This window comes from Podarcis raffonei, chromosome 16 (genome assembly GCF_027172205.1).
Source record: "Podarcis raffonei isolate rPodRaf1 chromosome 16, rPodRaf1.pri, whole genome shotgun sequence".
Taxonomy (NCBI): Eukaryota; Metazoa; Chordata; class Lepidosauria; order Squamata; family Lacertidae; genus Podarcis; species Podarcis raffonei.
The window spans coordinates 26,325,797-26,341,236 of NC_070617.1; the positions used below are offsets into that span (position 1 = coordinate 26,325,797).

At 42.1% G+C, this 15,440-nt stretch overlaps 2 protein-coding genes across 2 annotated transcripts in view; one reads left to right on the top strand and one right to left on the bottom strand.

Annotated features, from left to right (window-relative positions):
- Positions 1 to 15,440, bottom strand: part of SPPL3 (signal peptide peptidase like 3) — a 39,867-nt gene that overhangs the window by 21,684 nt on the left and 2,743 nt on the right. The gene's annotated exons all lie outside the window — the stretch shown is intronic.
- The window catches only part of HNF1A (HNF1 homeobox A), a 47,282-nt gene continuing 41,129 nt past the window's right edge, over positions 9,288 to 15,440 (top strand). The window contains exon 1 of the mRNA XM_053369234.1: positions 9,288 to 9,370. The gene's annotated coding sequence lies outside the window, so the exon portion shown is untranslated. The remainder of the gene's footprint in view (positions 9,371 to 15,440) is intronic.

A 15,440-nucleotide genomic window follows, 5' to 3' on the forward strand; every position in this document is an offset into this window, starting at 1 on the left:
CAGGTTTTGGTAACAGTTGTCAAACTCTGCAGATCTGCTATATTCTGCAAAGCATAGTTTGGGGACTGGGGAGAAGATCCCACAAACTTTTTCATCTCAAAGCAAACAAAACTGAATGGGGAGGCAAGTCTCAGAATGTCTTACATTTTCGATATCCATTAGCAGCTCTATCCTGGCTATCCAGGCAAGTTGGTCCTTTCATAGAAGTCCTGGAGTATCCCATTTGCTATTCTCCCTCTCCACACCCCTCCACCCCACATTTTTGTCCCACATTTTGACCACAAGGATGATCCCACAAGGCAGCTATAAAATTCCAAAATTACAACAATAAAACAAAACAAAACAAGTTAAAACCAGACAAACCAGAAATTTCGTCATGCTGTGGCTCATGCACCCAAAGCCATATTCTAAGAATAGCAAAGTAATTAATCCTAAAAACGCACATGGGGGGGGGAGCCCCATGTAGCAAAAATTAAATAAATTACAATTATATATTTGCAGGTTTCCCACAGGCTTCTGGTTGGCGACTGTGAGAACAAGAGTGCCAGCTGGGTTGGACAGGCCCCCTTTGGCTGGATCCAGCTGAAGGACTCTTATGTACGTCTCTGTATACACAACCCACCTCTATTGGTACTTGCATTAAAAGTCATTTGTGCAGAACATTCTCACTTAAATGATTACTATGGGTTATCTTGAGACATGGGAAATTATTGTACAGGCAACGACCAATTAACTTTCATCCAAAAGACGCATGATTGCGCGCACACGCACAGTGCTGTAGTAACCCAAAAACATCACTCAACATTTCACAAAAAGGGTGGAATGGCAGGGGGGAAGGGGGCAGGGCTGAATGTAGCTGAATACACTTATACATGCTCCTCCAACGCACACAGGGGCCAGGAACAGAACTCCTGCACAAAATAGTTGTTGACTGTATTAGTGTAGTGGTGGACTTGTAGCCTTCTCCTTGCTGCTTGACTCCACTCCTATCACCCGACCACTCACCATGCAGGCTGGGGCTGATAGAAGTTGGAGTCCCAATTAATATCTGGAGACCAGACACAGGTCCCCCCACCCCTGATGATTTCCTATACAGTATTTACTTCATCACCTTGGAACTGTTTCTATATACCCAGCATCATTAATGTGTGTTGTGCTTTACAAGTATAACAGCAAAACAGAAGGTGCCCATCTATGCTTTGACAGTGAGAAGGGCAACAAAGAAGGGAGAGAGATGCACAGCAAGAAGCAACTGTAAGAAAATCCAGTTACACACACACTTACACACTAGGAATATGTGGAAACTACTGTGACAGTAAATCCAATGTGCAATTATAAATGAAGGCTTTGGGCTTTGTTACAAGTGAGCTGCCAAAAGTGGGAAATAAATATTATAAATACTTAAATCAGGGCAGTCCAACTTTTCATACCAAGTGGAGCTCAAGAGCACTTCGACACGGGACCTGTGGACCACACACTGCCTTGTCACATGGAGAGGAAAGGCCAACATTTGATATACACCCCAGCCTTCATGCTGCCTTCCCAAAGTCAGCTATGCAAGGTGCTGGGCTTTGGGAAGGAGGTTTGAGGCTCTGGCAGAGTCCTGGAGTCTTCCCATCTCCTTCCCAAAGCTGGGAAAGCACTTTAGGAAGGAGGCAGAAGGACTCTAGAAACCTGTAAGAGTCCTTACACCTCCTTCAAGGGCTATGTGGGGCAAGGCTCAAATGTTGTTCACTATGCCGCAAAAGACTCTCATCCCTTACCTCACCTGGCACAATAATTCAACCACTACAGCAAAGGAAAAACTGCAAGCAGACAGGCAGACATCAAGCCCAACAGCTAGAATGTCCTTCAGAAAGATGCTATAGCCACCATGATCTATGGTCAGGTCTTCAAGCTTCCTGTCTTTCTCCTGCTCTCCTGCAATGGCTAGGTTGCTGTAGTCCAGATGAGACTCCAGCCACCACCCTGCTAGGAAAACGAGAGAGCAGAGCCAAGACGCTTGCCACATCAGGCACCCCTGTTGCTGCTTCTACACACCCATCAGCCTCAACCACAACCCTCAATCAGCTAGATCACAATCTCAATTTCACTTAAATATCTGTCACATCAGGCAAATGATGCAAATACAACTCAGTGCTCTGTCTCATCCTGCACTTTTTGTACTCATGGAAGGAGTGGTGTCAGAAGGCAAAAAGTTTCAGAAAATGCAGCAGGAGCATATTCATTTGTCAAGTGCTTGGGTCACCAGGCTCTACTCCTGGGCTAGCAGCCATCTGAGTACAGTGGTACCTCGGGTTAAGTACTTAATTCGTTCCGGAGGCCTGTACTTAACCTGAAACTGTTCTTAACCTGAAGCACCACTTTAGCTAATGGGGCCTCCTCCTGCTGCTGCTGCGCCGCCGGAGCACGATTTCTGTTCTCACCCTGAAGCAAAGTTCTTAACCTGAAGCATTATTTCTGGGTTAGCGGAGTCTGTAACCTGAAGCGTATGTAACCTGAGGTACCACTGTATTTTTTCCATGTGGTGCACAGTCCCTTTTTTCTATCTGCAGAAGGGGAACGGATAGCAATGGAGCACACAAGAAGGTGCTCATGCAGCTACAAGCCTCTGAGTTCCCCCTTACCCATTCCACTGTCATAGAGGGAGAGGGGCTGACTTTTTAAATCTTTGAGCTGTAGCTGGAAGTAGTGAACTCCAATGTGAAGGGGCCCAGGGGTATTTCCAGAGAGACACGATCTACCTAAGATGCAGACTTTTAGTCTTAAAGAGCCAGTAGCTTTTTAGAACTAGAATGGGGACTCATCGGGTTGCCAAAGACAAGTGGCTACTTACAAGTCTGCGTTAGCCTAACGTACCACCCTTTGCCATAACTATTCCTATTGCTTAGGGTGAAATACACAATGTAGCCAGCCTATGTTTTAAAATGAATTACTGGGAGAAAAAAGTACAAACACACGAACTTTCTCCAGTGGCTTTTCACTTTAAGGATACAATTACAATATGTTTTCACAAAGCTCTGGTTACCATATGCACACACCAAAACCTAGCATTTGTGCTAAGCCCATCCTGTCAGTACAGTTAAAAATATTTTGGTGGTTTTTACTGTCTATTCTTGCAACTGACTTCTTCAGGACAGAGTTCTTTTCAGTGGAAGTCAGACACTAGCAATCTGATATAGCTAGAATGGGAGCGAAGGAGGCAAAATCTTAAAGGCCACAAAAAACTTCTTAGGAGCGGCAAATGCAAGCCACAGGTTAGGCACCTGATTAACAGTAAATGCATTTTGAAATAATGACAACTGCCTCTGTTTTCATGGGGAAATAGTGTTTGTTAGCTGATTGGCGACATTATAGAGAAATAGCGTACACAAAGCTAGTGAACAAATATAGCACATAACACAGGCTTACAGATCATGCTGTACTTTCTCAACAGATGTTTTAATTTCTAACAAAATAGGAACGGACAAAAACATGAAGGGACAGCTAATTATCTAAGGCAATTACCATGGCATCCTAAAAATAGATATCTGTTAGTTATCAAGTTCAATGAAAACTCTCTGATCATTTTACTGCATTCTGTCATTATCTATTACAGGAATTCATATCTCGCCCTTCCAATAGATCCCAATGATGGCTTAAAATACCACTGGGGCATCCAGCAGTCTTTCCTCCAATGACTGATCATGTCTATTCTTTCAGCTTCAGCAACCCTTCTAGCTGCTCTCAGTCTAGCCAAGATAACACTGCCCATCTCTGCTCTTAACTCAAATCATCATACTACAGTCAGTCTCATCACATATCTCTTTATGAATTCTGTGATTCTCTGTTTTCTGTCAAAGGTTCTCACACATCTCTATTTATATAACTCATGGCAAAAATGCCCAACAGCAGGACATTTCAATGTCTGATTAGTCATTTGCTTGAGGCTACAGTACACAATGCCTTTGGTACACTGTCAGTCGCTGGACATCTAGTCAACCAGGTGATAGCAAATATGTCTTCCCTTAAATGTCAGCCCTGGCTAAGGTGGGAAGAAGCACACATGTGGTTCATTCTAACCTGCAAAGCAATTTGTTCTTCTGTGGTAATGGTACAGAGCATCATTTTGCTGGCATGGTTTTCTAAAGAAATGAAGATGTTGTGAGACAGACTGACATCCCATAGTTATTAGAGTCAAGTCACATTTTCATTCTGCATCTTTATGGCACATTTGTTCAATAGCTTGATCACATGCAATTGAAGATGTTATACGCCTTCTATGACTCTGAAATGCTATCTCCAGAAAATGAAGTTCTTCACAGTCAGGTTTACATTTCCAGACAATGTGATGGAATACACCTGACAGTTAAAAAAAATATCAATCAATAATCATATTATAGCATTGTAAAGGTATTCATTCATACAATTTATATTCCATCCTCCATCAATACCATTGTTCCCATCAGAATGCTACATGACACTATCATGAATAGGAGAAAAATGCAAAGTGCAAGTGGAAAAACACAAAAGGCAAAATGATTTCAACTGCTATGTTAAAAAACCACAAAAAGTTTGGTTCTCTCACCAGATTATGGTATTTCAGAGGTTAAAACCTTTAAATTAGGCCCAGAAAAGGACAGGCATAATGCGATCATAAAGTCTTGCCTCAGTTAGTAATCTAAAAGACACACAGCACTAACTGGTTTCTAAACAGTCTTTAAAGGCAGTCCCATGTTAAACACATTACAACCTCTATTCTAGAGACGACCACAGCATGGACAACTGAAGCCAGACTCCCTCTGTCCATGTACGGTTGCAACTGGTATACTTGCCCAAGTCTGAAATGCTATGTACTTACTTGGGAGCAAATCCAATTGAACTCAATGTGGCTTACCTCTGAGTTAACATGTATGAAAAGGGTTTATTATATGTGTTTTTACATGATACTTCTACTAAGTAGAATACTGTGGGATTTCTTTTAATCATATCAAGCCTTTGGAATTTCCCAAACTAGGTAAAAAGTGTAGACCAGGCACCCCCAAACTCAGCCCTCCAGATGTTTTTGGACTACAATTCCCATCATGCCTGACCACTGGTCCTGTTAGCTAGGCATGATGGGTTTTGTAGTCCCAAAACATCTGGAGGGCCGAGTTTGGGGGTGCCTGGTGTAGGCGCTACAGCCACAGTCTCTCAATCCATCAGAATGCAAACATTTGTGTTAGGTCTGTGCTTTAATGAATATAGACAAAAAACTGAAGGAAATTTTGTGAAGAGCTTCAATGGTCAGCAGGGTTATTCATTACCAAAGTACACTGAGGAGCAAGTAGTTTCCAGCTGATGGAACAAACTCAAAAACAAGTCTCATCCAATGTCCTAGTAGACTCTGTAGCCAATACTAGTATGAGATTCCATATGAGCAAACACAAGAATGACTGCAAGGCAATTAAGATTTAATACATTTGTTCTAACATGAAACTTTACTCAACTTTTAAGTACACTGATTTCTTATTTTATTATTTTCCCCCACCCAATGAAGTTGCACAACATATTCAAGTTATTATAAAAGTGAACCATGAGATTCTGTCAACAACCAGAGTTTTAATCTTGAAACAATAACCAAGCAGGTGAGCAATTGTTAAGTTTTGCTGTAGGAAAGACAACCATTTTCCTTTGCTTGTTCTTTGCCAACCATGCTTTAAGTTGCAGCCAACATGTGGGAGGCTGTCTGGAAAATGTCTGAGTTCAAACACAATTCCTTCTCACTTCCAACGCCACAGCACCAAATGCTTCATCAGACATAATTGTAAGGAGATTCAACAATTATTCTCTTGTTTTCAGAACAGTTGCATCAAAATATAGGAAAAGATTTCTTTTTTATTCACAACTGTTACTCTAGAAAAGTCCTCCAGCATTTTAATCAGTTGTTTTAATATGAACATTCTGAGAGAGCAAATCAAAAACACCCCGATAGTTCCTGCAATCTTATCTATGCAAATCATTCTATCCATGAACACCTTCACTATTTTCACACAATAGAATCCTCCCTAACCTATACAGTGTACACTGTCCTTACAAGCCCAGTGATTAATATTCATACCAATCAAGGCAGAGCAACAGGTCTATTATTTGCAAGCTAGGTAAGGACTGTGGCCTGGAATCTCCAGCATCCTAGTAACCCTGAGCTACAGAGGCTGGAAGCCTTCTAGATAGAAGGATGCTGCTCAAGATGGCTGATTTACAGGCTGTTGGCTGATTTACATATTACACACCTTTTAAATGTGTTTGTGGGATGAGGGGGAGGGGGTTTATTGCTTTGTGGGTTTCTTTTGTTCTTTTGCTTTTATTTCATGTTTCAATATTTTATTTTTATGTTGTGAACCTCCCTGAGATCTATGAAGGGCAGTATACAGTGTTAGAAACTCAGATATATAATCTAGGTGCCAAATGGCTCCTGAAACCAAGGTTACAGTAACAAAAATACGCCCAAGCATCTTCACTTGGTTGCAAGTGGCCAATAGCCAGGTGCAAAATGCACCTGGCTAATTTCAAACACTGGCGCTACACTAAATAAATAAATGTAGATTCATGACTCCCTCATCAAATACATTTATATATATAAATTTTTTTAAAACAAAAAAACAGTCTTTAATTCACAGAACAAAAAAGTGGCCAGTACCTTTTGCAATCAAGTATGAACATTTCCCCATGGTTCTATGATTCTCTATGTGAGATATGTGTACAAAACAACACATAAACTAATAAATAATACCACTTTTTATTTGCCATGTTTGCCATGGCAACTGTGCTACCACTTTATGCCAAACAGGACAAGCAACCAGATTTCCTCCCTTCCTTGGGAGGCGTAGAAGAGGTTGGGCATCATCCCAGCAGTTACATGGCAATTCCATCTCCCTCCCAAATGCAAATGCTGGGAAGAAGGATGGGGAGTTGTTTGGTTGTTTAGTTGCTGAGGTACCCAGCACACATTGCAGCAGTCAAACCAAGGTTCAAAATTAGCAGGGCACCATGCACATTTTGCACCTAAAGATTCTCCATTTGTGAGCACCTCAAAAAGAATGGGTGCCATTTTTTGCACCTGGCTGACACTCAAGCATTATTGAAATGTACAGTCATACCTCGGATTAAAGTTGCTTCAGGTTGAGCATTTTCGGGTTGTGCTCTGCGGCAACCCGGAAGTATCAGAATGTGTTACTTTCGGGTTTCACCGCTTGCACATGCGCAGACTCTCAAAATGACATCATGCACATGCACAGAAGCGGGGAATTGCGCCCCGCGTACACAAGGGTTGCGTTCTCTTCAGGATGCGAACGGGGCTCCGGAACGGATCCCATTCACATCCAGAGGTACCACTGTATGTGCTTTGAAGCCTCGAAGTATACGTTAAGGACAAACAAAATGTTAAGGAGTTTAACAATAAAGAGTGTTTTGAAAACTAAAGTACAGCACCAATATTTTTATGATAAACACAATTTTAAACATGTATTAACAATTTCTGCTACAAATGGCATATTAACAATGTGTCGCTTATGTTACACATTAGTTCCTGCTTATCAAAATAATAAATAAAAAGTGTTCCTGACACACACACCCCAGCGACTAGACATTCTGTTTTGGCACCCACAACCCAGGTCCCTTCTATCCCAGTTTCTAACACTGAGCCAAACAGGCATACACTTTCCTGGTTGGTCCCCATGCAGGACCAACTCAGTTCCTGGTGGCTACAATGTTGGACATGCCTAGCACAGGTAGACAAAAATTGTCGATCCCTATACATCAGGTCATATAATGTATTTAGTATTAAATATTTGCAATATTAATGTCAAACACCATGCATCGCACTGAAGACACTGAATACCACAGTTTTCTCAATTAAGAATTTTCTAGAAACACACCCACACTAACATACACATGCAGCATCTTTTTAACAACATGACTTGAGGGAGGCCATTTCTCAGAGGACCAGAGAATGACATTTCTTGCATCTCATGTTTAGCGATGGAAGACAAGCTATTTTCAAAACTCAAAGCTATTTTCTGGCCCATTCACAAATGGGCATGGGGTACCATGAAGTTTCATCACAAGCTACATAACTAGCATTCCCAACAAAGGCAAATAACTTTGTTAAATTAATGAAAATATTTGCTGCAGTAAATCTCAACACCAAAGTCAAACCCTATTAGCAAACCCTTATGCCCCACTGCATCCCATGTATAATAATTTGAATGCAGAAAATAAATGTCTCACTGAGCTTTCCCCTCTCTTAAAATGTTGCTTAGGCTGTAACACAGAAGCCTCAGCCCACAAAAGCTCCAATGCACAGGGTAGGAAAGTAATTTATTTCCACTACAAACTAATGGAACTAGGTCTAATAACTAGAAAGAACAGGGGTTAACAGCAGCAAAAGAGGAACTATTCATCTTTGTGAAATCCCAGCATAAGGTAATTTGTATCAGAAAATTTTCTGATGCCCTAGAAAGTGATCTAATCTTGTAAATAAAGCTGAAAACTTTAATAAGCTCACCTAATATTGTATTTGCAATTGGCATCCACGCATTTTTACTAAAGAATTCATGACATGGAAAAAATTTCATGGAAAAATAAAGGATTGGTATATGTTCTGTTCCATATCATTGTACACATCTGTATCTTAAAAAATGCAGGGTTTCGTAGGTTAAGAGGAGAAATAAAACAAGAGAACAAAGTACTCCACTTTTAAATTAGGTTGCTGCATGTGTGTGTGTGTTTTATTTCATTTGGCCCTGCATACAGGAATTGAGGTCCAGCAAGCCCTGCATCACAGAACAAAGGAGAGGCAATCAAGTACAAGACAAGTACTGTACAGGTGAAAGTCAAATACAGATTTTTCCATGGCATTTTTGACTACAATACAATACAATCAATACAAAAGGAATTTAAGCTTTAGTAATCTACTGAGTATTTAGAAACAATGTAAATCCAAGCTGACCGTTATCTTCCTTTGCTCCCAGCATAGACGATTGAAGAGCTTATCCTCAAGAGATTATAAATTTAGAACCAGTGTTTAGTCTATTACATTAAAAACAGAACCTGAAGCACCCATTAACCTTATTTAAAAAAATTCAAAATGAAGAGAAAATGTTTTAAGATATCCAGAAACACTTGGCCCATCAGCTGATGATGAGTTGAATTCTGCTTGGCCACTATCTCCATGGTGCGCCAACTTTGGAAGGTGGGCAGGGCAACCAACATGTCAAACACCTGATATTATTACATCAGATTATTCATAGGTGTGTTCCAGCCCAACTGTCAAATATTGGTCCACAGGTGGCAGGAGAGCTAGATGAAAATCTGGCCCACAAGGCCAAAAAGGTTTCCCGCTCTTGATCTAGTGAGTTACTTCACACGACAGATGTCAAAAGTTAGCTAAGAATATTATAAATCAAAAATTGGGAACATTATCTTGGTCTTTTGTTTGAGGCCTAAAGCAGGAGCTCAGCTTCAACTGCAAAAGTAGGGTGAGACTAAGGATTACTATTAGCCCTCTTTTACACTTCTTAACTTTTAAATATTAATTCTCCAACCCTTAAATAACATTTCTCCCTTTCCCCACTGAACTGCACATGGTGTCATCATACTTTAGACATACCTTTAGATTTGTCAAATTTTCAAAGGCAAGGAAACTCAACAACTGCTCCACAGAGTACTGTAGTGATTTAGTATTTTAAAATTGTATAGCAGTTTCAAGTGGTCAAGGCACTTCACATGCATTATCTAACTGTAATCCTTACCATAACTCTGTAAGCAAGTCAGTATGATTTTACATAGTAACATAATGATCAACTCTTTTCTACATATTGACACTTTATAATTTCAACAACAAGCGATTCTCTGAAATTAGTATTATATTTGTTCTGTGAAAAACTATACATGTCAGGTGTGCTGCCACAGTTTAAAAGAAAATCTGGAGTGCTATATTAGGCTGTGATACTCTGGAATTAGTGTTTTCACCTCCAAAGTCACAACTTACTGGTTAACCCTGGTCTGTAAAATACTGCTAATCAGCATTCTGAGCAAAAACAAAAATATGAGACACAAAAGCTAATTAAGTATTTGGAGAAACCTGAAATCAGGAACATCCGTTCTTTTCTAGTTCTAGCCATCCTGTTACATTTTATCCAGTGTTCGAAACTAGCCAGGCACCAGGAACATTTTGCACCTGGCAGCCAGCCACTTGTGACCAAGTGAAGACGCCTGGGCACCAGGATGACATCTGAAATCTCCACCATCTGGAGATGCATGCCTGAGGATCATGGTATCTTGACTGTTTTCAAACACTAATACCACATCCTGTAGAATTCTATCAGTTATTTTTTATTTGCACAATAAGAATGAATTTCAGGAACCAAAATGGTTTTTTTTTCTATGCAGCCTGAGCAGGAGCAGTGAACATTATAGATACTTGTTGTAGCTTGTTTTCACTTACCCCACCCCAATGCTGTACTCTCAGTTGTGAAGAATATTCTTACGTTATGGATGGTCTTTGTCACCATTAAGAAAAAGAGGTAGTAATTGGCCAATATATAACTGGGCTGTCCCTGGATCAAGTGCCTGTTTTCTTTATATTCTCCAAGTTCTTAATCTAGCTGTTATCAGGTACTTAACTGATAATCAATCACAGTCAGTCCATTTAAAAAATAAACTTTAGAGCTGTCTTGGCCAAAAATGGCAACTAGACATTCTGTTTTAGCAACTGTAACCTTGGTTTAAGGAGCCATTTGATGCCTATATTATAATATATGAGTTTTTAACACTGATTTTATCTGCCTCAAAGCAGAGTTTCAGCATAATAATTCTACAAAGTATTTTAGGCTGAGATTTAGATATCAAGAAAAAACCAGTTTGCCCAGCTGGGTTAGGCCTCAGATTTATGCATTCCCTCCTCTCTAGTTCATGAAAATGATAATTGCCATCTGATAAAGTGGATTCTGGTCCACAAAAGCTTATATGATAGTTTTTGAGGAGCTACATGAGTCTTTGTTGTTTTTTTGCTGCTACAGACTTAACACTGTTACCTCTCTCAGTATTAATTTGCTGAGACATCCAAATCATGGCTACTGCAAACCGTAAGTCCTTTTCAGATGACAAGCTGAGGATAATGAATGCACACTTGAATGGAGGGAAGTGGGATCATAGCAACAGCTCCCACCCACTACTTACATTCAGGTTATAAATAGATCCTGCACGTGTAAGAGGTGTATGTGCATAAGGACCAGTGATTTAAGGGGGGGGCTCTTTTTTTAGAAGAAAAATCATTGCTATATTTTTGGCAAAAAAATATCCATGTCTATTTCAGGAGGTCAGTTAGTAATATAACAAATCAGACTGGGCAACTGAAATGCCTACAATAATAATAATAATAATAATAATTTATTATTTATACCCCGCCCATCTGGCTGAGTTTCCCCAGCCACTCTGGGCGGCTCCCAATCAGTGTTAAAAACAGTACAGCGTTACATATTAAAAACTTCCCTGAACAGGGCTGCCTTAAGATGTCTTCTGAATGTCAGGTAATTATTTATCTCTTTGACATCTGATGGGAGGGCGTTCCACAGGGCGGGCGCCACTACCGAGAAGGCCCTCTGTCTGGTTCCCTGTAACCTCACTTCTCGCAATGAGGGAACCGCCAGAAGGCCCTCGGCGCTGGATCTCAGTGTCCGGGCTGAACGATGGGGGTGGAGACGCTCCTTCAGGTATACAGGACCGAGGCCGTTTAGGGCTTTAAAGGTCAACACCAACACTTTGAATCGTGCTCGGAAACGTACTGGGAGCCAATGCAGATCTCTCAGAACCGGTGTTATGTGGTCCCGGCGGCCACTCCCAGTCACCAGTCTAGCTGCCGCATTCTGGATTAATTGCAGTTTCCGGGTCACCTTCAAAGGTAGCCCCACGTAGAGCGCGTTGCAGTAGTCCAAGCGTGAGATAACTAGAGCATGCACCACTCTGGCGAGACAGTTTGCGGGCAGGTAGGGTCTTAGCCTGCGTACCAGGTGGAGCTGGTAGACAGCTGCCCTGGACACAGAGTTAACCTGCGCCTCCATGGACAGCTGTGAGTCCAAAATGACTCCCAGGCTGCGCACCTGGTCCTTCAGGGGCACAGTTACCCCATTCAAGACCAGGGAATCCCCCACACCAACCCGCTCCCTGTCCCCCAAAAACAGTACTTCTGTCTTGTCAGGATTCAACCTCAATCTGTTAGCCGCCATCCATCCTCCAACCGCCTCCAGGCACTCACACAGGACCTTCACTGCCTTCACTGGTTCTGATTTAAAGGAGAGGTAGAGCTGGGTGTCATCTGCATACTGATGAACACCCAGTCCAAACCCCCTAATGATCTCTCCCAGCGGCTTCATATAGATATTAAAAAGCATGGGGGAGAGGACAGAACCCTGAGGCACCCCACAAGTGAGAGCCCAGGGGTCTGAACACTCATCCCCCACCACCACTTTCTGGACACGGCCCAGGAGGAAGGAGCGGAACCACTGTATGACAGTGCCCCCAGCTCCCAGCCCCTCTAGACGGTCCAGAAGGATGTTATGGTTGATGGTGTCAAAGGCCGCTGAGAGATCCAGCAGAACTAGGAAACAGCTCTCACCTTTGTCCCTAGCCCGCCGGAGATCATCAACCAGCGCGACCAAGGCAGTTTCAGTCCCATGGTGAGGCCTGAATCCTGATTGGAAGGGATCCAAATGGTCCGTTTCCTCCAGGCGTGCTTGGAGTTGTTCAGCAACCACCCGCTCAATCACCTTGCCCAAGAATGGCAGATTTGAGACTGGGCGATAGTTGGCCAAATTGGCCGGGTCTAAAGATGTTTTTTTAAGAAGCGGTTTAATGACCGCCTCTTTCAGCGTGTCTGGGAAGGCTCCCTCACAGAGGGAAGCATTCACCACCCCGCAGAGCCCATCGCCCAGCCCTTCCCGGCTTGCTTTTATCAGCCAGGATGGGCAAGGATCAAGGAGACAGGTGGTCGGTTTCACTTGTCCAAGCAGCCTGTCCACATCCTCGGAGGTAACAGATTGGAATTGATCCCATGTAACAGGACCAGACAGAACTCTAGCACTCTCCCGCCCTGGCCCTGCTCCCACGGTGGAGTCTATCTCCTTCTGAATCTGAGCGATTTTATCTGCAAAGAACTTGGCAAAAGCATTGCAGGAGATCTTGGGGTCCCTACCAGGCCCCGGTGGTACAGGTGGTTCCGATAGATTGCGAACCACCTGAAAAAGTCTCCTGCTGCTGTTTTCTGCAGATGCAATGGAGGCGGCGAAGAAGGCCCTCTTCGCCGTCGCCATTGCCACTTGGTAGGCTCGACGTTGAGCTCTAACCCGTGTCCGGTCTGATTCAGAATGAGTTTTCCGCCACCGGCGCTCTAGCCGTCTCAACGATTGTTTCATCACCCTCAGCTCCGGGGAAAACCACGGGGCTGTCCGGGCTCCATGCAATCGGAGAGGGCGCTTCGGAGCCAGACAGTCAATAGCCCTGGTTAACTCCGCATTCCAGCGTGCCACCAGGGAATCAGCTGAAAGGCCATCAACTTGGGATAAAGCATCCCCTACCACTCTCTGGAAGCCAATTGGATCCATTAAGTGGCGGGGGCGGACCATCCGAATCGGTCCCACCTCCCTGCAGAGGGGAAGGGTTGCGGAGAAGTCCAGTTGCACCAGGAAGTGATCTGACCATGGCACTTCTTTCGTTTCGCTTTTAGTTAGTGTCAGATCACCAACATCCATACAATATTATTTAGATCTAAAACTACAATTTTAATTAATGCTTTTCACGCAACTATCCCTAGAAATCATATATATTTCTGTGAATAATATTCATGCTAATATTATTATTTCCCCAGTTTATATACCACTTAACACTTCAGTCTCTAAGTCGTGTACAGTAAACAGATACAAGAAAAATAAAGCAAGTTAAAACTAACCTTAAATCAAAATACCTCCTTAATCTGCCTACTCCATGTCTCCCTTAAGCTGAGAGAGCAGCCAAAGGGCGCCTTCATAGGTAAAAAACTGCACTCAAAAGTAAGGGTGCTTCATGCACAAGCTCCTTGCAAATTAAAAAAAAAACCTGACCTGACCTGCAGTTTTTGGACTGGTGTCTGGACTGGAACATAGTTGATTTTAGTATGCTAACAGTTTTCAGTGTCTTCAATTTTTGATTTAAAATCTAAACTATGTAAGGGATGTATAAGCTATTACATCTTAGTATTCCAATTTTTAAAAAATCACATAAGACTCTGAATTTGTTTGATTACCATATTTAAATCACACATGTCTATAGGACTGCAGCACAAGTGAACATTACTGAGGGAGGGGAAGCCTAATATTTCAATTCAACTACTTTTGGCTATTTGTGGGGGAAGCTTTTCATGTGTTTATTAAGGATGCAAAATTAGCATGACCTTATTTCTTACTTTGGTTTATGACTTTGCCTCTTTTCCATTCCTCCTCAAAACTCAACCTTCCTGGTAAACCTTTTCATCACCCCACTAGCACATGTCATTAAAGCAATCCTGTGCCTTCCATTTCCAACCCCCTTCCTTTGTTGTTTCCTTGTGTCTATTTTAGACTGTAAGCCCCTTTGGGGTTGGGACCTGTCATACCTGTTCTTTGTAAAACAGCATGTACAGTAATAGTGCTGCAAATAAATATATAAATGCAAGTCAACTAAACATGCTCAACAAGGCCCACTTAGCTCTGTGTAAAATTGCCTTGAAGGCTTTCTAGAAAAATTTCTAGAAAACCCACTAAGTTTATTCTTGGTATGAGCTTTCGTTTGCATGCACACTTCTTCAGACACCTGAAGAAGTATCTGAAGAAGTGTGCATGCACACGAAAGCTCATACTAAGAACAAACCTACTTGGTCTCTAAGGTGCTACTGGACAATTTTTTATTTTATATTTCTACTGCATCAGAGCAACATGGCTACTTACCTGAATCTAGAAAACCCACATTACTGGCTTTTCCATACCATCAGGAAACCTGCTTCTTCAGCACCCCCAGTAACACTGAAAAAGCTGTGCACACATATCCTTCCTTCTACATTTTATTTAATCCCAGGATGCACATAAGAGCTATTTGGACACTATTCAGAATATACATCAGTCAAGGGTAGACACTGTCAATGAAATATCACATCTCCCCATCAATTATCCCTGGTTTGTTACAGCTATTGGTTTGCTTCCACACCAAAACAGAAACTATAGTTAGAAATCTGATTTGGAAGCAAACTTTGGTTTGCAGTAACCATAGCTTACCTCAAGGTTGGCTCACCTTTAGACCTCTAGATGTTGGTCAACTACAACTATCACGATCCCTGGCCATTGGCCATGTTGACTGGAGCTGATGAGAGTTGGCATCCAGCAACTTCTGGAGGGCCACAGGTTCCCCATCCCAGT